The sequence below is a fragment of the Syngnathoides biaculeatus genome, chromosome 6 (assembly GCF_019802595.1).
Source record: "Syngnathoides biaculeatus isolate LvHL_M chromosome 6, ASM1980259v1, whole genome shotgun sequence".
NCBI lineage: Eukaryota > Metazoa > Chordata > Actinopteri > Syngnathiformes > Syngnathidae > Syngnathoides > Syngnathoides biaculeatus.
In genome coordinates this window covers 21,901,723-21,926,934 of record NC_084645.1, presented here as the reverse complement: position 1 = coordinate 21,926,934, position 25,212 = coordinate 21,901,723, and the positions used below count along the sequence as shown (strand labels likewise).

General features: G+C 43.2%; 1 long non-coding RNA gene across 4 annotated transcripts in view; it reads right to left on the bottom strand.

Moving 5' to 3' along the window:
• LOC133502542 (uncharacterized) overlaps positions 1 to 25,212 on the bottom strand; it is a 90,907-nt gene that overhangs the window by 61,682 nt on the left and 4,013 nt on the right. For all 4 annotated transcript variants that reach the window (XR_009795498.1, XR_009795500.1, XR_009795497.1 and 1 more), the window contains exon 2: positions 24,428 to 24,528. This is a non-coding gene — a long non-coding RNA (uncharacterized LOC133502542). The remainder of the gene's footprint in view (positions 1 to 24,427; positions 24,529 to 25,212) is intronic.

Sequence of the window (25,212 nt, the reverse complement as noted above, 5' to 3'; positions counted from 1 at the left end):
AGCTGTCAACGGGCATGAGGCGGGGTACACCCTGAACCGGTTGCCAGCCAATCGCAGGGCACATGGCGACAAACAGCCGCACTCACAATCACACCTCGGGGCAATTTAAAGTGCCCAATTAATGTTGCACGTTTTTGGAATGTGGGAAGGAACCGCAGTGCCCGGAGAAAAACCCACGCAGGCACGGGGGGGGATCGTGCAAACTCCGCACAGGCACATCCAGGATTGAACCTGGGACCTCAGAACTCCGAGGCCAACGCTTTACCAACTGATCCACTGTGCCGCCATCTCCGCAAATCATTTTCATCTTCTCTATACTGCTCTACTTCTGTCCCCGCAATCCTTCTTTGAGTGCGCACAAAAATAAATATGATACAGTATAAGTATATTTTCCCTTCAGGGGGTTAATAATGAGTCATGAATATTTTAGAAAATAAATTAAATGCCGCAAAATTAGCCGTAACTCACGCATGAAGGCAGTACAATTAAGTGCAAGGGTAAAAAAAAAAAAAAAAAGTATTGGAAGCAACAACTTCTCTGGGTGTTCAATTTGGGATTGTCATGCATTCCAGTCCTACTGTAGAATCATAGAATGCCACACGATGTTTTTTTATTTTTGGATGCTCACAACTGTTATTTTGGGTTTCCCCTGTTGGTTTGCTGTACAAAGCCGCCCCGTAGACAGCAGCGGCGGCGGCGGCGGCGGGAAGGCGTGCAGCACAGAGGAGCATAGTAATGAGGCTTTTGTAATCATCTAATTTTGGCTGCAGGTCTCCCAGTGGTTAAGTGTTTGCAGCACACCTCCCCCCCCCCCCCCCTCCCCCATCGCACTCACTTCTCGACGGTGCACAGATGAGTGGAGCTGTCTTACTGGTGCTATTTCCCCCCTTCGGGCTGTTTCCATTTGTGGCACCGAGAATAATGTAACACACTCCATTATTTTTATAGGCCTTGGGCATCTCACTCGGATCCATTGAGGAATATATTGACTTTCGCTTTGCCGCATGATTGAGGCTTCTTTGTCTTGCCGCCGCCACTGCCGGAAGAAGAAGAAGAAGAAGAAGAGGAAGAGGGAGAAGGAGGAGGAGATGAGGAAGAAGAAGACAAAGAAGAAGGAGGAGAAGACGAAGACAAAGAAGAAGAGGAAGATGAAAAAGATGAAGGAGGAGGAGGCAGAGGAGAAGAAGCAGCAGCAGAAAAAGAAGCAGAAGGAGGAGGACAAGAAGAGGAAGAGGAAGTAGAAGATGGAGGAGAAGGAGGAGGTAGAGAAGACGAACAAGGAGGAGGAGGATGAGAAGAGGAAGAAGACGAAAGAGGAGGAGGACAAGACAAAGACGAAGATGAAGAAGAAGAAGCAGAAGAAGGAGGAGGACGAGAAGAGGAAGACGAAGACAGGAGAAGGAGAAGATGAAGGAGGAGGAGGAGAAGGAGAAGAGGAAGAAGAGAAGCAGAATCAGAAGTAGGAGAGGACGAGAAGAGGAAGAAAAAGACGAAAGAGGAGGAGGAGGACAAAGAGGAGAAGACAAAGACAAAGATGAAGAAGAAGAAGCAGAAGCAGAAGGATGAGAAGAGGAAGAAGAAGACGAATAAGACAAAGGAGGAGGAGGAGGAGGAGGAGAAGGTGAAGAAGAAGAAGCGGAAGAAGAAGCAGAAGGAGGAGGACGACGAGTGGATGTAAATAACCAAGACGGAGGAGGAGGAGGAGGAAGAGAAGGCAAAGAAGGAGGAGGAGGACGAGAAGATGAAGAAGACAAAAAGGGTGGAGGAGGAGGACAAGGAGAAGGACAAGACAAAGACAAAAATGAAGAAGCAGAAGGTGGAGGAGGACGAGAAGACGAAGAAGAAGACAAAGAAGGAGAAGACGAACACAAAAAAGAAGAGGAAGACGAAAAAGACGATGGAGGAGGAGGAGAAGACGAAGAAGCAGCAGAAGCAGAAGAAGGATAAGAGGAAGAAGACGAATAAGACAAAGAAGGAAGAGGAGGAAAAGGAGAAGAAGACAAAGAAGAAGAGGAAGATGAAAAAGATGAAGGAGGAGGAGGAGGAGGAGGAGAAGGTGAAGAAGAAGAAGCAGAAGAAGAAGCAGAAGGAGGACGAGAAGTGGAAGTAGAAGACAAAAGAGGAGGAGGACAAGGAGGAGAACAAGACAAAGACGAAGAAGCAGAAGCAGAAGGAGGAGGACGAGAAGACGAAGAAGAAGACGAACACAGAAGAAGAGGAAGATGAAAAAAACGATGGAGGAGGAGGAGAAGACAAAGAAGCAGCAGAAGGAGAAGGAGGAGAGGAGGAAGAGGAAGAAGAGAAAGATGAAGACGAAGAAGTAGCAGCAGAAGTAGGAGGTGGAGGACGAGAAGAGGAAGAAGATGAAAGAGGAGGAGGAGGAGGACAAAGAGGAGAAGACAGACGAAGATGAAGAAGAAGGATGAGAAGAGGAAGAAGAAGACGAAAAAGACAAAGAAGGAGGTGGAAAAGGAGAAGAGGAAGATGAAAAAGATGAAGAAGAAGCAGGAGGAGGAGGGTGAGAAGGCAAAGAAGAAGAAGAAGAAGAAATAGCAGGGCTTCACTAAATTTTAAAAACGATCCAGCCTTGACAAAATAACGCTAATATTTTGAGACTGTTATATGATTTGTTATGTATGAATGATGCACTGCAATTTTACACCACAACCAAACCAATTTTCCCTCGAAGCTGCGGGTGTGCCCAATTGCGCACTGCTGATGCTTTAAGCACACAAAAAAGAAATGAAATCCATATTCAGTTTTTGGCATTTTAAAATGTGGTTCAATGCGTGAGAATGAATGACTGGTTGCCGCATCCAACGGCACAGTTCACATACGACCTGTAAAAAACGAAAAGGAGTCACCGCTGGGTTTACCCTACGCCGCCCCCCTCTGCTCTTAAAGGGGTACACTCATAATTACAGCTGTTACATCCCTTACACAGCCCATCAATTTGGTTTACAAAAACACAAAATAGTTCGTAAAAGTGTTCGGATGGGAATGCAAACGGCGCAATCTGAACCTTTTAAGGACGAGTCATGTGACTACAACGGCTGACACTGACCTCACCGCAGTGTTGACGCTCGCTCACTGCAGTCAAAGGGAGCGCTCTTGGGGGAGGGGGGGGGGGCTTAGCGTGTTTGCTCAGACACATCAAAAATGAGAGGGAATGTTGCTCCCAACCGCAAAACTACACACACAGTAGGCCGCATGACTCCGACTTTTCGCGATCCCACCTGAATCCGGTAAAAACTCAACAAAAACGGTTTGGTTGAATTCAAATCCGAGCTTCCCCGAGGACGCCAACGAGCGGACAGTGGCGGGATCCGGCTCCAAATACGCCAGAGCCCCGCGTGCGCTGTCGCCCCGTCTTCATTAGTCACATTCATTCAACGTGACAGGAAAACCTCGGCTGCGTCGAGCACGGCGGCCCTTCCCGCCCTCGGGGAATGACTCATTCTCCTGCTAATCACCAGCAAATGAACACTCCTGCATTAGCGGTAAACGAATGTACCCTGAGCGTGGCGCCTTGGATGAAAGCTCAATTGCGGCGGAAGATTTCAAGAAGGGATTTTCGATTTTTGTGCGTGATTGGCTCTTCAAAGATGAGCGGGGTGGAGTGTGTGTGTGTGTGTGTGTGTTATACGTGATAGCATTTCACCTACCGTCATTTCCAGACTATAAGCCGCGAATTTTGTCACATGTGCGGCTTATGCAATGATGCGGGTAATTTATACCTTTTTTAAAAACGCCCGCCGGGGGGGCGCTTGAGCAGAAAAGGTAAGTGTGAGACAAGTGGAAGACTGAAGTTGAATGTAACTTTGTGTTTTGTGCATGACCCTTAGAAGATGCAAGAAGAAATTAATATGACGCAGGTTTCACGTTAGAAGCAATCGCGCTGGCCGATCAAGAAGGAAACGGAGCTGCTGCACGTAAACTTGGCAAAAATGACGGCAACACGCCGGAAACGGCAGCGAGAAGAACTGGAGCAATGTAAAAGGACGAAAAAAAGCTTTCAGAGGTAATAAAAGCAGTCACAGGTACGGTTTGGAAAGAAAAATTAAGATATATTATTAAAACTTTGAAAACTCTTTCTGTGTACCGTCTTTCTTTGTAAATAGCTCATGTTTCAATGTGGGCGCATGCGGCTTATAGCAGTGATTCCCAAACAGAGTGCCGAGGGAAGTTACTCAATTTTATGTAATTGCTAAAAAAAAAAAAAAAACATTTATTCCAAGAAATAAATGTATCTTTCTTCATCTATTTATGCTAGTGAGGCACAATGACAGAATCCTCTTCTATTCAGGGATGAGAATGACCAATTTGGAGAAACACTGAAAATGTCTGTCGATGGGGGGGGGGGGGGGGGCCTGGGGGGGTTGATTTTCCTCCTGGATATTTTTTGCTCCTATCGGAACACAGAGCGCACAGCACTTTGCCGGGAATGTCCACTTTTTGTATGTGTCCGGTTAGACGTGTTGATTCCGTTTTCGGTCCTATCTGCACGGTGACACTTTTTTCAAGCCATGCCCGTCTGAAACAGTTTTTGATCCCAGCATCCTTGTCAATTGCCCTCGCTCGATCTTCATCCTTTTTTTTTTTCTAACACTTTCGTGAAACTTTGAACACACCGTCGCTCAGTTCGCGCTAAGTCCCACACGCCATTACTTGGCTAACTAACAAGTTCCACTGCGATTTCTGAGACCCGAGAACACGTGTACATGGCAATGGTGAAACTCGATTAACCGCTACCACGATTGGATCGTTATACTGTATAACTCTGTTGTCCAATCGAGTAATCTGCCGCAAACAAGTTTGAATGTTTATGTCGCAAAATGCAAATATTTACACTACCGAGCAAGTTAGGACGGCATATGATAGTCGTGCTTGTGCTCGCGCGAAGCTGAACTCGCGGCTCGGAGCGCAGGCGCACGATACCCTACCCCCTGAAATTTTCTCAACGGATTTGCGCTTATCTCGAGAATGGTCATTTTGGTCTGAAAAAGTCGGAAATCCGCAGTTCGGCGGACAATTCTCATCCCTGTCTATTAGATAGCACGAAGTACATACAGTAATTAATCGATCCATTTTTGGTGACATTTTCTTCTGTTAGTGTGCCGTGGTATTTTCCCAATTGTAAAATATGTGCCTTGGCTCTATAAAAGGTCGGAAATCACCGGCTTAAAGACAGGTGCGACTTATGCACAAAATGTACTGGGTGAGGCTTATAATCAGGTGCGTCTTACAGTCCAGAAATTTTGAAAATTTAGTCAAAATAATATTTCTTTCACACAAAGTTTCTTCCGGACCAGTCAACGGCTTCGACTGGACGACGTGTCGAACAGAGCCGAGGACAATCACGACACGGGCAACTCGTGAAAAAATGTTCAGCGTGATTACCATTCAAGACATTTATAAAATGAATTATTGTTTCAGAGAAATAATAAAGATGAAAATCACACACACACACGCAGTGCCTTAATCCCTTGTTCAATGTGAGGTGTTTTTTTCTGCTACTGTCAGCAGTTTGAACAGCGGCCTCATATCCATTTATGTCACTGTGTTGTACAATTACAAAGAAAAATGCTTCAGTGCTTTTTCTCACCGGTGTTTTATATAGTTTTTGTTAAATGTGTGTTGCTAGGGGGATTTAAATCTAATAACCAAAGCAAGAAACTATTTTTTTAACCTCCTTTTTTTTTCCCCTCATAAATATTGTAATTGTCCGGCGATAGAAGAGGGGTAGGAAAAAAAAAAGTGACTTTTCTGCTTTGCCAGTCACCGCTAGAGGCCTGAAGTTGCGTGCAAGCTGAGCCTGGGAGATAATAAGGGAACATCTGAGCAGTATCTTCATCGCCATAAAGGCTTGACAGCTCAGTGTAAAACATGCAGATTTAGCAGCGACTGCTCCACGCGAGGAATAATAATGTCAACGCCTCCCTGGCGCAGTCACAGTCGTAGGACATGTCGAGAAAAAGAAGTTGGGGTTTTTTTTCATGTTTTGCACATTTAGAGCCGTCCTCCACTCGCAAACTGTCTTTTAGCTCAACAAAAAACAAACTTTGTGAACTTAGTTGCTTAAACGAAGTACCGTAATTTCTGGCCTACAGAGCGCACCGGATTATAAATCTTGCCCGGTACATTTGTAAAGGAAATACCATTTGGTACATACACAAGCCGCAGCTGTGTAAAAGCCGCAAGTGCCCACATTGAAACGCACGATATTTACAAAGAAAGACGGTACGCAGAAAGAGTGTTCAAAGTTTTAACACCTTAGCTTATCTCAACAAAGCAAGAACAGGGCTGGTTAAAAACATACCGGTAAAAAAAAAAAAAAAAAAAAAGCTTCCGCGGCAGCTACACAGTAGCACATCACTAACAGAGCCGTGTGAAATAAAACATACTGGTAAACATCACGAGACATGGCAGTAACATAGCAGCAACACGCTAGCACAGCACTAACAGGGCCGGTTAAAAAAAGAAAAAAAAATCATACCGGTAAAAGTCACTTCCTCGGCACATATATTCCCCCGGTCTCACTCTTAACCTTTTCCGCTTGAGTGCCCCCTTGCGGCCGTTAGAAAAAATGCACAAATTAGCCGCACCACCGCATAAGCCGCAGGGTTGAAAGCGTGTGGAAAAAAAGTCGCAGCTTATAGGCCGGAAATTAGTAGTTTGTTTTGTTGATTAGTTTTTGCCGTTGGTTTTGTTTGTCTCAGTTTGTTTCATTTCGGTTTGTTTCCAGTTTTGTTGAATTAGTTTTATGCTAGTCCCATTTGTTAGTTTCATTCCTTTTATGTTAGTTTTGCTCGTTAGTTTCACTGAGTAGTTTCATAAATTGTTTCTTAGTTTTGTTTCATAATTTCCTTTGTTAGTTCATGTTATTGGTTGCATTAATTTGTTCATTTCATTTTCGATAACTTTCTTCAGCTGGTCAAAATTGTTATTTTCTTTCGTTCTCTTGGATTTGTGAATTTTCACATATTAGTTTTGTTAATATACTTTCATTTACTACACTACAATTAGTTTGGAAATTGAAAGTCTGATCTTAGTTGGTTTTGATTATTTCGTTAAGTGTTTGGTTGTTCACTGTTATTTTCTTTTTATTGGTTGGGGATGTTAAAATGTTCATTTATCCTTTCCGAACGCTTCGGATAGGCGTAAGCGTCTCGAACGTGGAGGGCTACAGCGCCGCCTCGCTGCTACAGCGTGTATGTACTTGATAGCCCGTGAGACGCTTTTTGACCCTGGAACGGCAAGAAATAATTAGGGCCTGACGCGCGACCTGTCGTCAGCTGTACATTCCCACTCAGTGGGGACAGCGTGTCAAAGCGGCGAAGCTCGCCGTACAAATATGGTCAATACGTGCGCCAACACACGTTATCTGGAGAATAGATGAAGCTGTGCCATCTGTAATAGATAAGAACAGGAGGTGCCAGGCGACTTTCCATGTTTCCATTTTTTTTTTTTTTTTTTCGTTTTCGGTTGTTATCGCAAGCTCGGTTGAGGGTGAGTGGAGTAGATCGGTCTTGAAAACGACCATCTCAAGAGCCCACCTGACATCCAACAGCGAAGACAGCGGCCGGCTCCAGGCACTAATAATTATCTCCACATTTCCATGTGACAGCAGAGGATCTCTCCAGTGGAAAATGACTCATTAAAATGAGACATGCAGTATTATGCCATTTTTTCATATACTGTGATATATATATATATATATATATATATATATACATATACACCTCCTCGTTCTCGAACAAATCGGTTTTCGAACAAAAATTGAGATTTTTTTGCCTCTGTTTTTGAACGAAAGTCCGCCACGCCCCTCTTGGCAGTGGTCGGGCCTTGCTCATGACAGGGGGGTTCGAGTACCGGATTTTCGTTCAAAAACCCGTCACAGCTGTTTCACATTCGGACTGTTATTAGACAGGCGTTTAAGTTGGAGTTTTTGTCACTGGCATTTGCCAGTTCGTTGCTTTTTTGTTAGTGGGTTGCATTCAATGCCTGTGGGACTCTTCTCTTCTATGCGTAAGTTAGAGCAACCCTAGTCACATCGATTCTGTGCCCTTTGGTTTGATCCTGTCATGTTGAGCTTGTTAAGTTTGCCCCATAGTCATCGGACCTTGCTGTGTCTTTTGGATCCCGCCTAGCCTAGCGTTTGTGTGCCTCTGCCTTGACAGACTGCTACAACGTGTATGACCCAGTTTCCGGAATAAACTACATTGAACATTATGCCTCTGCCTCGAAGTCCTGCATTTATGTCCGACCCAGTACTGGAGGTTCATGACAGCCCCGAAAAAACGGTAAACTATAGTAAGTTTCTTTCGTCTTGTCCCTTTCGGGGTCGCCACAGCGTGTCATCTCAGATGAACGTACATATATGTTTGTCACAATTTTTACGCCGGATGCCCTTCCGGACACAACCCTTCTCAGGGAGCATGTATTTATTTCTACTATGCAGTTTATTATCACGAAAAGCTTTAAAAAAATACTTTTAAAAGTCCAATTATTGCGGCTTGGAACGCATTTTTCTTTTTCCATTAATTGTAATGGGAAATATCGATGGTTTTCGAACAAATCGCTTCTCAAACCACCTTCAGAGCAGATTGTGTTTGAGAACCGAGTTTGTACTGTGTATGTGCATACATACATACACACACACACACATATATATATATATATATATATATATATATATATATATATATATATAACACACAATTGCGTAGAAGTGGCTATTGCTAACCTGAACTGAAATAATGACAAAAGCTGGACCACCACATACAGCCAGAAGGGTGTCGTATTTTTCAATTTACATAAAAACTGAAAATGTGAGACATCAGTACAAAAAATTAATTGATACGTGTAGAAATAAGTTGAGATAAATAGAAAATGAATTATGGAGATTAATAATTAACACTTGGTGTGACTGAAAAACTTTGTTTTTTTTTTTAATTGCTAATTGCTGAGTAAACTTGAACACAGCCTGATAATGCAAAAAGTAAAATTATTGAGGGAACAAAAAAATAGGTCAGAAACGGGTTAAAGGTGGAGTTTTACCATCAAGCGCATCTGTATAACCCATGAAAAAATGGAAGTAGCCTGCCAAGTCACACACAATGATGACACTATGATGCATATATATTTTTGGGTTGATTTTTACTAACAATTCAGCCTTGATAGAGGTCTAAAGTCAATATATGACCAAGACATTTAAAGCAAGAAACGTGATTTTTACAGGATATCAGAGGCCAGACGGACCCCCATATGGATACTGTACTTCAATGAGATGTATAGATTTTGAAAAGTGGTAATGTCAGGAGTCATTGGCCTCACGCAGGTTAGTTGGGACATGCGTGTACATCATTGCCAGGACGATAATCATAAAAAATTTTAAAAAACTCGTGAATACACACAAACCCTGCGAGAGCGGTACAAAACTTGTTTTCAGCCTTATTAGGTGTGTAATGAAGTGGAAAAACAAACAGCGGACAGCTAGCACGAAACCGCCGTCTCTATCGCAAATGAATAAATAAATGCAGCGCTTTCAACGAGAAAAACTGCTTTAATTAAAATAACCTGCCAGGATGTTTCAGTGGTTTTGGTGTGTGTGTGATTTTTTTTTTTTTTTTTCCCGGTTTTGTTTTGTTCTCTGTGCTGCTGGCAGCTACTTGAATAACAACAGCAGGGCTAGAACACAGGGGAAACCATAGCAACTGGAGTGTGCTTGGCTCAAGGCCAGGGTGCATCCCAGCGACTCCGCGACTAATTAACACGCTACATGCTGCAGACCTGACAATAGGTACTCCTGCACACAAAGGTGCATGCGGTAAAATTAGAACGCTTTTATCTAAAGTGAGAGGTGCGTGCGATGTAGCAAGCACATTTATTTATACAGCGCGTTTCTTACATAAGGTAACTCGATGTAAGAGAAGTTTAGTGAGGACGGCGGAGAGGAGGAGGCAGCCGCTATTGCGTTAGCCCGGAAAGGTTGAAGGTACGAACGTGTAAAATGTGTTTCTACTTACAAAATGTTCCAAGTTAGGAAACGACTTCCGGAATGGCTAAATTTCGTATGTAGAGGTACCACTGTGTGTATATATATATATATATATATTTTTTTTTTTTTTTTTTTTCCCATATATGGAGTCGGTTATCCTCACAAGGATCGTGGGAGGGTAAGAGCCAATCCCAGCCAAAAAGTTGCACTCACAATCAAACCTAAGGGCAATTTCGAGTCTCCAAATAATGCATGTTTTTGGGACGTGCGAGGAAACCGGAATCATCTTCTTCTTTTCCTTTCGGCTTGTCCCGATTAGGGGTCACCACAGCCTATCTCGTGCATCTTCCTCACCACATCCGTCAATCTTTTCTTTGGTCTTCCTCTCGCTCTCTTCCCTGGTAGCTCCATCCTTACCTTTCTCCTACCAAGATACTCACTCTCTCGCCTCGGGACATGTCCAAACCATCGAAGTCTGCTCTCTCGAACCTTGTCTCCATCCAACTTTGGCCGTCCGTCTAATGAGCTCATTCCTAATCCTAGCCATCCTGTTCCCTCCGAGCGAGAACCTCAACATCCTCAAATTCTGCTTCCTGTTGTTTCTTCAGGGCCACCGTCTTGTAATCCGGACATCATGCCCTTGCCTCACCACCGTTTCATAAACTTTGCCCTTCATCCTAGCCGAGACTCTTCTGTCACATAGAACACCAGACACCTTCCGCCAACTACTGTTCCAGTTCCTTCACTTCCTTACCACACTCTCCATTGCTCTGTATTGTTGAGCCCAAGTATTTGAAGTCATCCGCCCTCGCTATCTCTTCTCCCCGGAGTTTCGCTCTTCCCCCGCCGCCCCTCTCATTCATGCACATATACTGTTTTACTCTACTTTGGGAGGAAACCGGAATACCTGGAGAAAACCCACGCAGGCTCCATATGCAAGTGGGGCTAGGATTTGAACCCCAGTCCTCAGAACTGTGAGGCCAATGGTCTGCAGCTGCGCCACCATGCCGCCTATATGTAGCAAACTTCCGTAAAACCGCTTCAATAAAAATAGTCAATTCGTAAATGAGCTCACCCTTGTTCGTGCCATCTTTGTGTCAAAGTAACCTTTAAAAATCTAACCATGGCAGTCGCTAATGATTGACATGACGACTGACCAACGACACGGCGGGCAATCAACGGCGCTGCGTTTGCAGGTCAGCTCAAGACTGCATCACCACCGACTGAAGAATCAAGTCAATGACGGCGGGGGAGTCTTTCCATTCACAAAGCCCGCAGGAAGCGAAGGTGTAAACACAAACAAAAGCCGCAACGCGGCGGAACAACGCTTGCCGGTCCAGGTTTGGATTTTTTTTGTTGTTTTTTTTTTAAAACTGAAAAACAGCTCAACCGGTGTCTTCCGCTCAATTTCAGTGGAATTACTGCTGTACACTCGTTGCCATTCACCCGTGTACACTGCCTTTGTTGCCGCTGCTATCTTGCACTGTGCAGGTGGTCGACTTTGAATGAAAATAAGTCTGCAAATTCCCCCGGCTGCTGTCCTATTAGGCAAAAACTCCACGTGGGATTGTTGTCGATTGGAGGACGTTTGAAGACGGAAATGTTGAGTGATTTATTCGCCGGGGGGAAATGGAACAGCAACTAAACATAACGAAAGAAAAATGAGAGCAACAGAGTTAAAAGTAAACTGGGCAGTTCATCCGGGTCCATCTTAAGGAATTATAATGAAAATACTTTGCCACTACGGTGTGTGGAACAGCGGACCAGCTCTACACCCTCGGCAGGATCCTCGAGGGTGCATGGGAGTGCGCCCAACCAGTCTCCATGTGGACTTGGAGAAGGTGTTCGACCGTGTCCCACGATGAGTCCCGGGGGGGGGTTCGGGAGTATGGGGTACCGGTCCCTGTACGATTGCTGTCAGAGTTTGGTCCGCAATGCGAGCAATAAGTCGGAGTCGTTTCCGGTGAAGGTTGGACTCCACCAGCGCTGCCCCTTTGTCACCGATTTTGTTCATAACTGTTATGTACAGAATCTCTAGACGCAGCCGAGGCGTAGAGTGTGTTCGGTTTGATGGCCTCAGAATCGCATCTCTGCTCTTTGCAGATGATGTGGTTCTGTTGACTTCACCAAGCCGTGATCTCCAGCTCTCACTGAGTGTGAAGCGGCTGGGATGAGAATCAGCACCGCGAAATCCGTGACTGTGGTCCTCGGTCGGAAAAGTGTGGTGCGCCCTCTCCGGGTCGGGGATGAGATCCTGCCCAAAGTGGAGGAGTTCAAGTATCTTGGGGTCTTGTTCACGAGTGGGGGAAGAATGGGTGCAGCGTCTGCAGTGATGTGGACTTCGTATCGGTCCGTTGTGGTAAAGAGGGATCTATGTCAAAAGGCCGAGGTCTCAATTTACCAGTCAATCTACATTCCTACCCTCACCTAGGGGCACGAGCTGTGGGTCGTGACCGAGAGAACAAGATCCCGGATACAAGCGGCCGAAATGAGTTTCCTCCGCAGGGTGGCCGGACTCTCCCTTAGAGATAGGGTGAGAAGCCCGGTCATCCGGGAGGGGCCCAGTGTCGAGCCGCTACTCTTCCGCATTGAGAGGAGCCAGATGAGGTGGGTGGGGCACCTGATCCGGACGCCTCCCCGGTGAGGTGTTCCGGGCATGTCGCACCGGAAAGACACCCCCGAGGACGACCCAGGACACGCTTGAGACACAATGTCTCTCGGCTGGCTCAGGAACACCTCGGGATCCCTCCACAAGAGCTGGAACAAGTGGCTGGGGAAAAGGAAGTCTGGGTACCCCTGCTGAAGCTACTTTTCCCGTGACCCGACCCAGAGAAGCGGGAGAAAATGGATGGATGGATACTTTGCCACTACGATGTCCAACATTCAAATGCAATCGTATTCTAGTTGCACATTTTCATCAAAAAGAGAAAATTACCTAACATTGTACTTAAAAATACTGAATACAGGGATTAATTGTTTGATTAAAATAGACTGGGCATATACTGTTGTTTTTTTTTTTAAAAAACTAAGTACTGTAAATGTTTAAAAACTCAAGATGAATTGTCAAATGTAAACATTAACTTAACTGGCCTGTCAAAGATATGAACATTTTATTTACAATTATCTTATACACATACAGCAGAACCTTGACTTTTTTTAAATTACAAATTTTTGTTTTGAGACAAAATTTAGCTACAAGCAATTTTCAGATGTGTCCATTTTAAAGAAAATAACATTTGACTGACCATGACCGACATGATTTCTTTAAAAAAAAAAAATCTATACATTTATTCACATGAAACTTGGAGAAAAATGATTTTATTCTCAGAATGTTGACTTTTGTCAAAATAAACATATACACGTCTCCTTATAATGAAGAATATGGCCCTGGCATCCTTTCGATTATTGTTTTGTTCCCACCCCCACCGAGAGTAAAGCTTGGACACACCTGCTTTAAATGTACTTGGATGTCGACACAAACACACAAAAAAAAAGAAATAAAAGAAAAATAAAGTGCACCCCAATGTAAATTCAGACAAAGTGTGTCAAGGTTTGTTTGTTCAGGACAAAAAGGAGAAGAAAAAACATTGTTTCCTCACAAGGCCCAAAAGTTTCTTAAACACATTTGGAGCGTTTTTTTCCTCAAGTGTCTCGGCAGAAGTCCTTGTCTGTGTGTGTGTGGGTGTGTGTACATCCGTCCACGTTGTTCATGATGTTGTTACCGCTGCTAGCATTTTTTGGGAAGTGGAGGGTTATAAACACACACGCGCATGCAGACGCAGACAGCCCAGCCGAGTCGTGCGGCGCGGCGCGGCGCGACGTGTCACTAAGCGCATCCTGTCGGACAGTCCAGCTTTTGTGCTGCCGACCTCGTCGTCTCTGGAGGAGAATCTTGAGCGCCGTTCCACTCGCGAAACACGCACTCGGGCATTCTCGCCGTTGACCTTCAAGGTCAATGCTGCTAATCGCGGGATTGCCCCCCCCCCCCCTCACCGCCACCCCCTCAAATTGAGCACACCACAGAGGTTTCAAGCGCTATTCCGAAAGGCTCGCGTATCGAAAATACTAAGCTGATAATGATTCAAGTCAAATATCCATTCTTCCATTTTCTTTGCCGCTTATCCTCACAAGAGTCGCGGGAGTGCCGGAGACTATCCCAGCAGGAGGCGGGGCACACCCTGAACTGGTTGCCGGCCGATCGCAGGGCACATCGAGACAAACAGTCGCACTAACAATCGCACGTAGGGGCAATTTAGGGTGACCAATTTATGTCGCATGTTTTTGGGTTGTGGGAGGAAACCGGAGTGCCCACCCGGAGAAAACCCACACAGGGACGGGGAGAACATGCAAACTCCACACAACTCCTCCTGGCCGTCGACAGCTGGAATTGGCTCCAGCACTCCCAAGCGGCAAAGAAAATGGATGGACGGATGATAAAAGCAATTTTATATAGCCTTTTTTTTTTTATATATTGGGATTTTTTTTCTGTCTGAATATTGCACTTTTGGGGTAGAAAAATACATCATTCAATATTCTAAACCATCTCAGGAGAGTTTTTTTTTCTTATACTGAACTTCTTTTGACCAAAAAAAAAAAAAAAAAAAAAAGATGCCTATTTTTGCTTATTTCTCCGAAGTAAAACAACAAAATTGTCGCAATAAAACTGGGAAGTATTTGACACTTTGCTCTTGTAATATTACTAATATTATTTTCACGCGTGCCTATTGAGCTGTGTGGCAGGGGGCAAAATAACTTTTTATGGGGAGGGTGTCGCTCAGAAATGCCCCCGCCTGCCATCTCATGACAGGTACTGACACACATGAGTAATTGCCATTTACTTGGCCTAAATGGATGCGTGGCGTTGACTTTCGCCTGCTGTCTAATCCCATTCCCTTCCCATCGGGGGTTCCCGGAGGAGCGTCGCAATTTCCTTTAGCCAGTTTGCCTGCGACATCACGCATGAGCTGCCGTGCACGCGCGCATGTTTTTTTCCTGCTTTCATGTAATTTGCACTCAGATCTTTCATTTCCTGCTCGGGGATCATTGACGTCGCCATCTTTCCGTCTATCTCCATTATTAAGCCATAAAAAAAAAAAAAAAAAAAAAAAAAAAAACAACGGCACGTCGGCCAGCGTTCGTACTCGCCAGATCGGAGCCGAGGCAGTGACGGATCGGCGTCGCCATGGTGAACGCAAGGTCGTGGGGGTTATGACCTTTTTATGACCCTTCCTTGTGCGGGAAAACTAGCAACTTTGACAAAAATCTGATTATTTGTACATTAATATCACAGCGATCGGATTTATACGGCAGCAGAATTCCGTACCCTTTTTTTTTTTCTTTTTTACTACAGCCAGTGCGTAAAAAAAATAAGTTATCCCCTTCAGTAATGGCAAACATTCAACCAAGTGTCCTTGCCGATATTATGATGTCTTTGGTAACCTTCACAGGAAATAAAATCTAAATATGTGCGCTCCATATCGCGTCGGAAGGAGGAAAAAAAAAAAAAAAAAAAAAAAACATTCAAGCGGACAGGATGCTGACCTTGACATCCATCATCCGTTTCCATAAAGCGGTCATTTTTATTTTTTATCGCGTAGCATCCATTTTATTACTTTTGCGAAGCCAGACCACTTACGGCAATTACGGTCGGTGGTCTGGCAACACTCGCCGTCTGCACGAGGAAGATGATCGGCGGGCGGGAGGCGATGGGGAATGCCAACTTAGTGGATCATCATTAGTCGAGAAGATCGGGATTTGTACTCGCAGCTGTGTGGGAGCAAAATACTTAAAAAATGCTGTATGTCCAAAACAATAAAACGCATATCACAGTCACTCACATTTGAAAAATGTATGGGTGTGGTCAGTCATGCCCGCATATATAAAGTGATGGTTGTGGTCCACCAGTCGTGCCCGCAGATATAAAGTTGCAGGTGGGTGTTCTGTTTGTAATTATTGAGTGTATCCCTTTAAGAGCGGAGGGGGGCGGTGTCAGATAAACTAGGAACTAGGCTGAGCAGCGGCTCCTTGTTCTAGACCGTGTGGTTATGTGTTTAAAAAAAAATGGACGTCAGGCTGTGGTTCACTGCGCTGGATCGGTTTTCATGTGCGCTGAGAGTGCGCAATTGCGCAGTGGCGCAGCTTAGGGGGAACATTGGTCAGGACTACAGAAAATAAGCGATTTATTTCTACTTGGAATAAATTTTACACGCGTGATTTTTCGTGCTCGACTGCAGATCTGAGAGTGCGGTGGCGGGCGTGCGCATATGCGCCCGTCAAATCACAGTGACTGATATTAACATTAACATTTAATATCTCAACATCTTCATCTCATGAAGTGGCTATAAATGGGCTAAACGTGTCACAAGTTGCCGTCATTTCACGTGTGTCCATGCTGAGATAAGCTGACGGGTGTTTTTCGCCGCTCCTGATATTCGCTAATTAGCCACGATGCTAACTTTTACATTTTCTTCTTCATCGTGTGCCGATAACGCTCCAGTTGTACTGACCAGTAAAGATCGTGCGCTACTCGGGAAGTAAGCGAGTACGAAACCAGTCAAATCTCCTGTCGACACTGCTGGCAACTTCGGAAATGTATATTCATCAGCTGAAAATGTAACAGTGTAATTATTTTCTCAAAATAATACAATTTATTATGTTCAGTTACATTTGGATTACTTTTCTTAATTACTTCTTAATAACTACATCAACAGGAGCCTCTAAATAAATGCATTAAAACGCATACACGTATTTGTTCTTCACACAATTAATGAACTGAGAACAAAACGATGATGAAATTTAGATATATGACAAAAATATAGACAAATATATACACAAACATTTACAGTATGCGGGAAACCTGCCTCCCATGTAGTAGTAGTATTTTGCTATATATTTTGTGTTCCTACAATCATATTAATTGTATTTTGTTTTGTGTTTTTACTGTATAAAATCAGTCAGCGTGGTGTTTTTTTTAATTGCAAAATAAAAACTAGAAATATCCCCATTCAATGTAAAAATACATACATATTATGTAATTGAAATCAAGGTAAAAAAAAAAAAAAAAAGTCAAAATGTTTCTTTTCAAACCAAATTTCATTAATCTGATTGGTGGGCTGGCATCCATTGAATTATGTTTTTTTTTTTTTTTTTTTTTAAATTTTTCATCTCGATGTAACAAATCTTCATTTTTCTCAGCCCTGGTTTGAAAAGGACACAACAGCAAAACCAAAATCCGCATTAGGAGAACGTTCCCAGATCCGCTCGTGGCTCACCTGTTCTCCATTAGACAGATAGCGTGAGTAAATGTCAGCGTGAACGCGTGTGCAAAGTGACTATGAAATTGAAAATGTCACGGTCAATTCATTGGCGGCTGCGCGTCTTTTTTCGGAGCGTCGGGACCTTCGCTGAACGTTTGACATTTGTCCCACGCGTCTTTAATCAAAACTTTCATCTCTGTTTCGTTAAATGTTGGACAAGAGAGCGGATTTTCCCGGGTGGTGTCATTTATTTACTCGAGTGCCGAGTACTGTGGCATCTTTCGAGAAGGCATCAGCGATAACGTCATTGGATGGAAAGAGAGTTGTTGCTTCCGTAGCTTATCAAGTATTTGTACTTGTGATGTATTTGTCACCGTATAACACCGTTAGCACACTCAAGTGTTTTTATGAATTTCCGGCCTATAAGCCGCGACTTTTTTTCCCCCACACGTTTTCAACCCTGCGGCTAATGAGGTGGTGCGGCTAATTTGTGTGTTTTTCTAAACGGCCGCAAGGGGGCACTCGAGCGGAAAATGTGAGAGTGAGACCGGTGGAATATAAGTGCCGAGGAAGTGACTTATACCAGTATGATTTTTTTTTTTTATTATTTTTTTTAACCGGCCCTGTTAGTGCTGTGCTAGCATGTTGCTGCTATGTTACTGCCATGTCTCGGTGATGTTTACCGGTATGTTTTATTTTACACGGTTCTGTTAGTGATGTGCTACTGTGTAGCTGCCGCGGAAGCTTTTTTTTTTTTTTTTACCGGTATGTTTTTAGTTTTTAACCAGCCCTGTTATTGCTTTGTTAAGATAAGCTAAGGGTAAGTTGTTTTTGTTTTTTTTTTTTTAACCGGCCCTGTTAGTGCTGTGCTCACGTGTTGCTGCTGTCTTACCGCTGCGTCCCAGTGATTTTTACCGGTATGTTTTTTTTTGTTTGTTTTAACCGGCTCTGTTAGCACTGCGCTAGCGTGGTTCTGCTGTCTTACCGTCCCGCCTCAGTGATTTTTACTGGTATTTTTTTTTTTTTTATTATTTTTTTTAACCGGCCGCGTTAGCGCCACGCCAGCGTGTTTCTGCTGTGTTACCGCCGCGTCTCAGTGATTCAGGTATGTTTTTAATTTTTAAGCAGCTCAGTTAGTGCTGTGCTACCGTGTTGCTACTGTGTAGCTGCCCGGCTGTTTTTTTTTTTTTTTTTAAACCGGTATTTTTTATTTTTTATTTTAACCAGCCCTGTTGTTGCTATGTTAAGATAAGCTAAGGTATTAAAACTTCAAAAACTCTGTGTAGCGTCTTTCTTTGTAACTCGTGTTTCAATGTGGGTTTCAATGTGGCCACATGCGGCTTTTACACAGGTGCGGCTTATTATGTATGTACCAAATGGTATTTCCTTTACAAATGTACTGTGAGGTTTATAATCTGGTGCGCTCCGTAGGCCGGGAATTAAGGTAAATACAGTATGTGCCACCACGATTTGAATTAAGAATGCAACTGAAAATTGGATGTTGTAAAATTCACACTGTTATTTCAAAGTGATCACATTTTCAATAACTGTATTTCAGTTGAACTTTTCAATGTTAACAAATTCGCCATATCAAAAAATTCAACCTTTAAAATTCAAACGCAATATTTTCAGTCTCCTGAGATTCAACTGGCTACAATTTGCTGTCTGAAATTCACCGTCTAAATTCAATGTTAAGAAGACGGGGTTACTTCAGGTCAGAACCCAACATCCAGCCAATCCAGTTACGCTTTCTTAGTAAGTGACGTCACGTGACTTTGAAGATTAAAATCATCTTCTTTTTCATGGAATAATAATCCCAGTAATAATGTGAAAATTTATCATTTATGAGGGATTCACTTCTAGCTTTAAACTGCATATGTTGGTCCCAAGTGCATTGTGTAAAGTTTATCACTGGTCCAATAGTGGGTTTCCGGGCAGAACTTCGAGGTAGATATTTTGCATTGACCTGGTTTTTATGTCAACTTTTCCCAATTTTGAACTTTTTTTCCCCCCAGCTCTACAGACGACTTATTTTACATTTGTATTTTAATGTAATAAGACGCCGCCTTTCAACATTTCTCCTAACATCACGTGTACATTTATTATTAGCAGACGGACTGGGCCGCAAGAGGCCCACGGGTGCGACAGCGGACACGCCTACTAATCAAATCTGCCGTTGACGACACTTCGCAGCGACAGAGGCCGGGACCGGGCGGGCTTCCGGCGGGAAAACCCAACTAAGCCGAACATGTTCAGCGGGCTCCGTGCCAGGCGCTCATCAGCTGCATTTTGCCAGAGACGACTCCGTCGAGTGTGCAGTCGCAGATGTCAGGCTAAACGCAAACAAACACGAGCCATCGGGCTTACGCGTCCACGCTCGGCGTTTTTAGACGCTCGTGTGCGGCCTTGTCACTTTTTCTCATTTTCCTCCTTATTTTTACAGTTTTAAGCTGTCAAAAAGTATATATGACATTCTGAAAATTTAAGTTGGGCTACCTTGATTTTTTTATTTTTTCATTTTACAGGAGAGTGATTTAAAGTTTTACGGCTGGAATAATTCTGGGGGTGTTAAATCTTGGTGCCGTACATGAAAATTATTACCTCTTCTGGATACTTGTGGCAGAAATTATGGTTTATGGGTGTTTTATACTTTTATCTACACCAAGGCGCGTAGAGTCATGAGAATATTTATAGGTTGGATCACGGTCTGGGTTGCCTAAAAAAATTGGTTTTGAAGAAAAAAAAAAAAAAAAAAAGTTTAGTCCATTAGTGGTCCAAGTCCAAATTTATCAATATTTCAAGAAGAATGACAACAAACATGCACTTGTACAAAGATACAAATGCACTGGCATACAAGATGAATAACTTATTATTATTATTATTATTATTGTTACATGTCTGAAATCTCACTTTCTGGGATGTTGGCCCAGTGCCGCACTGACGAATCAGGAAATGTTCCGAGTGCAATAATGGACTGCCATTGGACTGCGTATGTTGAAATTGGATCTAAATCTAAAATGACCAAAACGACTTACCCCACTCGAGTTCTCAGTGGCTCGTACTGAATACGGGGCTACTATGCTACAGTATTTCAAGACTTACAGGGAATTGCTTGCTTTTAAGTTGGCTTAACGTGAAACAGTATTGAAAACATTGAGTATAAGAAATTGCCTTTGGTGATATTAATGAAATTCAAAATCTTTTTTTTTTTTTTTTTTTTTTTTTCAAGAATCAGATAATACAATGGTGGCGGCAAAGTACCTCAGCTGGAAAGGTCTCACAGTTCTGAGGTCTCGGCTTCAATCCCGGATCCGCCTGTGTGGAGTTTGCATGTTCTCCCCGAGCCTGTGTGGGTTTTCTCTGAGCACTCCGGTTTCCTCCCACATTCCCAAAACATGCAACATTAATTGGACACTCTAAATTGCCCATAGGTGTGATTGTGAGTGCGACTGTTGTCTGTCTCTATGTGCCCTGCAAATGGCTCGCGACCAGTTCAGGGTGTACTCCGCCTCCTGCCCGTTGACAGCTGGGATAGGTTGCAGCCCTCCCGGCGACCCTTGTGGGGATAAGCGGCATAGAAAATGGATGGATGGATAATACAATGGTACTTCGATTTACAAGAGCCCTAATTTACACGTTTCTCTTTTTTTGTTTGTTTTTTTTATAACAAGCCATCGCTTATTTGATTTTTTTTTTTCTTTTGCGTTGTAAGCCAAAATTTAATTTAAAAGTGAGCTTCAGAAACAAAGGAAGCGGTTGAGACACTTTTCAGACATTTTATTTGCAAAATCAGTGGGACTCCATTGAGGAATTAAAAATGGAAAAAGTCTGAAACTTTTCTAATAAAATGGTAAAAAATATCCATCATATTGTTAAAGTACATTGTTTTGTTTATATTGTTGTTTTTTTTTTTTATTCAGTCTCCAAAAACCTATTTTTTTGCTGATAGGATGCACAGTTTTTTTGTAAAAATTGCAAAAAATATACTTTTATATTGCCGAAAATAACGCTAGGTAAACAGCATTCCAGCGTTCCAGTTTTTGAGCAAAGATGAAGCAAACAACAACAAAACAGACGTGGGCTTTCTGACTGAATCCTAAAGAGAAGAGATTATCGAAAGGTGTCGGCCTCGTGAGAAGACACAAAACCAGCACTAAGGACAAAAACTCATGTGGAATAATGAACGTAATTATGACTGTACACACATTCATATACGCATGGAAGGCCGAGTCGAGTCCCCTTAGCGTGCCGCAGGACGACGCGATGCCCTCTGAGCGCTGCAGTCATTAATCAGCTACTCATTATCGGGCTGCAGCGAGTACACCAATGTAACTGTACACGCAAATACACACACACACACACAAAGGATTTAAAAGAGCTTTTTGAGGAGCCTCCCAAGCCGATTACACAAACCAATCGCGAGCCACGGCGCAGTTGCAGGCCAGAGGTAAAAACAAGTAGAGTAAAAGTGTAAAGTAAGTAAAAGTACTTCCCAAGTGTGTTTACCCCTGGCCACCGTTTGTCCACAGACTTTGTCCGGACCGCTTGACGTGCCGGGCCTCATGAATCTATGCATGGCAATATGCAGCCGATGTCCTAATTAGCATTGCATTAGTTAGCATTTTAGCATCCGCGCAGGTGTGGCTTGAAATTACAGGATTGGGCGCCACCTGCTGTGGGTGCTGGTCAAATGTTATTTCTGTAAGAAATATTCATGTACCTGTGTATGTGAGTCATACCACAGTTTGAGCATAATTTTCGTACCAATATTTGACTAAATCCTGTTTTATTTACATAATTAGGAATATTGGAATAAAAGATTTTGATTGTATTCAAGTGTTATATGTACACTAAGAAAATGGAATATTCCATTAGATGCGAAGCATAGTGACCGATTAATATAAATAATATAAATATAGAATAATATAAATAATATATATAAAATAATATAATATAATAATTAATATAATTATATTGATGTCTTATTGCCGGCATGACTAAAATAATCATCCAATCTTGTGATTCTACTGCCTTCGAGTGCAAAAAATAAGGCAACTTACGTTCATAATAGCAAAAAAAAAAAAAATGTTTACTAAAACTTTGCACTGTACATGTAAGTAAACACCTGGACTCTCAAGTCCGAAAACTTGGTGTTCTGATTGATTCCGACCTGACTTTCAACAATCAAATCAAATCAATCACAAAAACTGCCTTCTAGCATTGGAAGAACATATCTAGGGTGAAGTCTTAGTATGTGTCAAGCAGATCAGGAAAAGCTCATCCTTGCTTTTATCTCAAGTAGACTTGACTATTGTAATGGTCTTCTGACTGGACTCCCCAAAAAGAGTATTAAACAGCTGCAGCTCGCGTTCTGACCAAAACAAAGCCGTCAGAGCATAGAAGTCCAATCCTAAAGTCCTTGCAGTGGCTTCCAGTCAGCTTTAGAATAGATTTTAAAGTTCTGCTCCTGGTCTATAAATCACTAAATGATTTAGTTCCTGAATACATGAAAGAAATGCTTCCGGAATACAAACCCAGTAGTCAAATAGTGGAGCGCAGAGTCCAAAGCAAACATGGCGAAGCAGCATTTAGCTATTAAGAAGTTGCCAACAGAGGTGAGGTCAGCCCCAAGTGTCTTTTTTTTTTTTTTTTTTTTTTTTTAAATCCAGGTTGAAAACTCTTCTTTTTTCTCATGCTTTTTAGAATAAATCCACTTTTTGATCAAATGACTTGCACTGTATATGCGGTTTTAATTGTCTTTTTTAAATATTTTCTGTCATTTTTACCGTTTTTATCCAATTTTAAATGTTTTATCTCTCTGTTTTCAAATGCCTTTCATCATGTCAAGCACATTGAGTTACCTCGTGTAAATTTGCTTGTCTTTGCTTCACATCCTTCTTTTAGGATGGCACTTTGGGCGACTTGACATGTCCTACTGAGCAGTTTGGATGGACGCAGCTTTGCCACTTTTGTGAGCGTAAGTTGCACTCCAGGTGGTTATTTGGTTTGGTTATTCTCATCCAGTGGGACAGAAAGTCCACCTAAAAACATGCATTTTTCTTCATAAACACATATTGGAAGAATGATATAAATCAATGGAATAAATCTTCCGTTGTTTGACTACAAAGGTCTTTTATTTTTATCTTCAGTAGCCGTGCGTCACCAAGCAATCATGTTATTTTTCTAGCTGCGTTCCTTACTTTGTTGTCCTTATTAACGGGAGCGACTTTTTCGTTTTTTCTTTCAATAAAGCTTCTCACGTCCATGGTCACTAACTACACTTTCCGCCCTTGACGGTGCATTAGCGCGATTCTCGGTGCATTACGGCTACCGACCGTCACCCGACGGTTCACATGACGAGAAGAGTACGTGGAGGGTTTCTAACAACCCCCGCCGCGACGTAGCACTCCTCCATATGTCCGTCTCCTGTCTACCATCCACTTAAAATATTAAAGCTGGACGATCTGGCCGACCCCGCCGTAACAAAATGGAACGACTGCGCGTGGAAGAATATTGAGACATTCCGCGCACGAGTGAATCAAAGCGAGGCTACGCTGGTGAAGTCGGCACGGTTTGAAGCTCGAGGGCCTCCTGAAACGTTCGTGGGTCGCCTTTGTAGGATTGTCGACGCATCAGGTGGAGACGGAGGTGAAAGTGGCTGCAATGAGACGGCATTAAAAAAAAAAAAAAAAAAAAAAAGTATCCAGGGGTGGCGACTTTGCCTTGAAATCTGCATGTGATTGACTCCCAAATAAAAAAAAAAAAAAAGTAATTTTGTGAGGATGCCACAAGATGGCAGCCAAGCACTTCTTTATATTAGACAAAGCTATGGACTGACTAACTCTCAACACACATATAAAGATGGTTTTGGGCTGTTTCTCTCCCAATTTTCCACTTTGCCAGCCAAAAACGTCAAAGACAAGATAATGTTATGTTTTATGAGATTACCCAAGGAGATGATCTTCAGGCCTGAGCTGTGTCAAAGGTCTAATCCAGAGGTAATGTACATATTTTATCTGTCTATCATACAAATGTAGCTAAAATTGCAATAAAACATATTTCAAAAGTTCTCAACACAACAGAAATGAAATAATTTAGCGTTACAAGTGGATTTGTCCCAATTTCAGGTCTGATGGGCGATCGCGAATAATGAAATGCGTTCAATACTTACGACCGAAGCTGTTCATGTGTGTTGGGGAAGCCATCGTCTCATTGAGTCACGGTGCCATGAATTATGGACATGGAAGAGAACCCACCCGATCGAGAAGCCACCTGAGGCACAAGAAAACTACAATCAATTAAAAAAAATAACGAGTATGTCTTGTCCCATGTTGTCATCGACTTTTTCTTTTTATTGAACCATGCGAATGACAGGCGACCAGTCTAGGGTGTTGTCTGCCTTTAGCCCATTGCTAGCTGGGATAGGCTCTGAACCTCCCACTTGTGAGGATGCGCAGCTTGGAAATTTCTTTTTGTTGAATTTTGCGAGATCGCGTGTGATCCCGTGAGATTTCGAGATCAGGAGCGGAACAGGAGCTCGCGGCCCGCCATCAGCGGCGGAGGCCTTTAGCCTAGCTTCGGCGTCCGGGGCCAACGGCCTCCGCCGCGTGGAGGCTCGGCTCGCGGCCCGGTCGCAGACCGAGGACTCCGTGTACTGCAATTTGGCAGCGAGTTTGCAGCGGAAGCCTGGTATCGCCCGTCTTGATGGCGCACCTCCGCCGAAGATAAACTACATCACATTAAAGCAATCAAAACACAGCAAAGACAAAACAGGAGCACTTTCCAGGGGGGGGGGAGGAATACTGCTGACAGTCGTGTCGAAGCCGCATGCAAAGTTGTCTTTCTATTAATATCTGCGGCCTCTCAATGGGTTTACGGCGAAAACAAACAAAAGAGCGTTGATAGAATATCAATCTGCCTTCCTCCCGCTCCCCGGCGAGCGTTCTCTGGGCATTC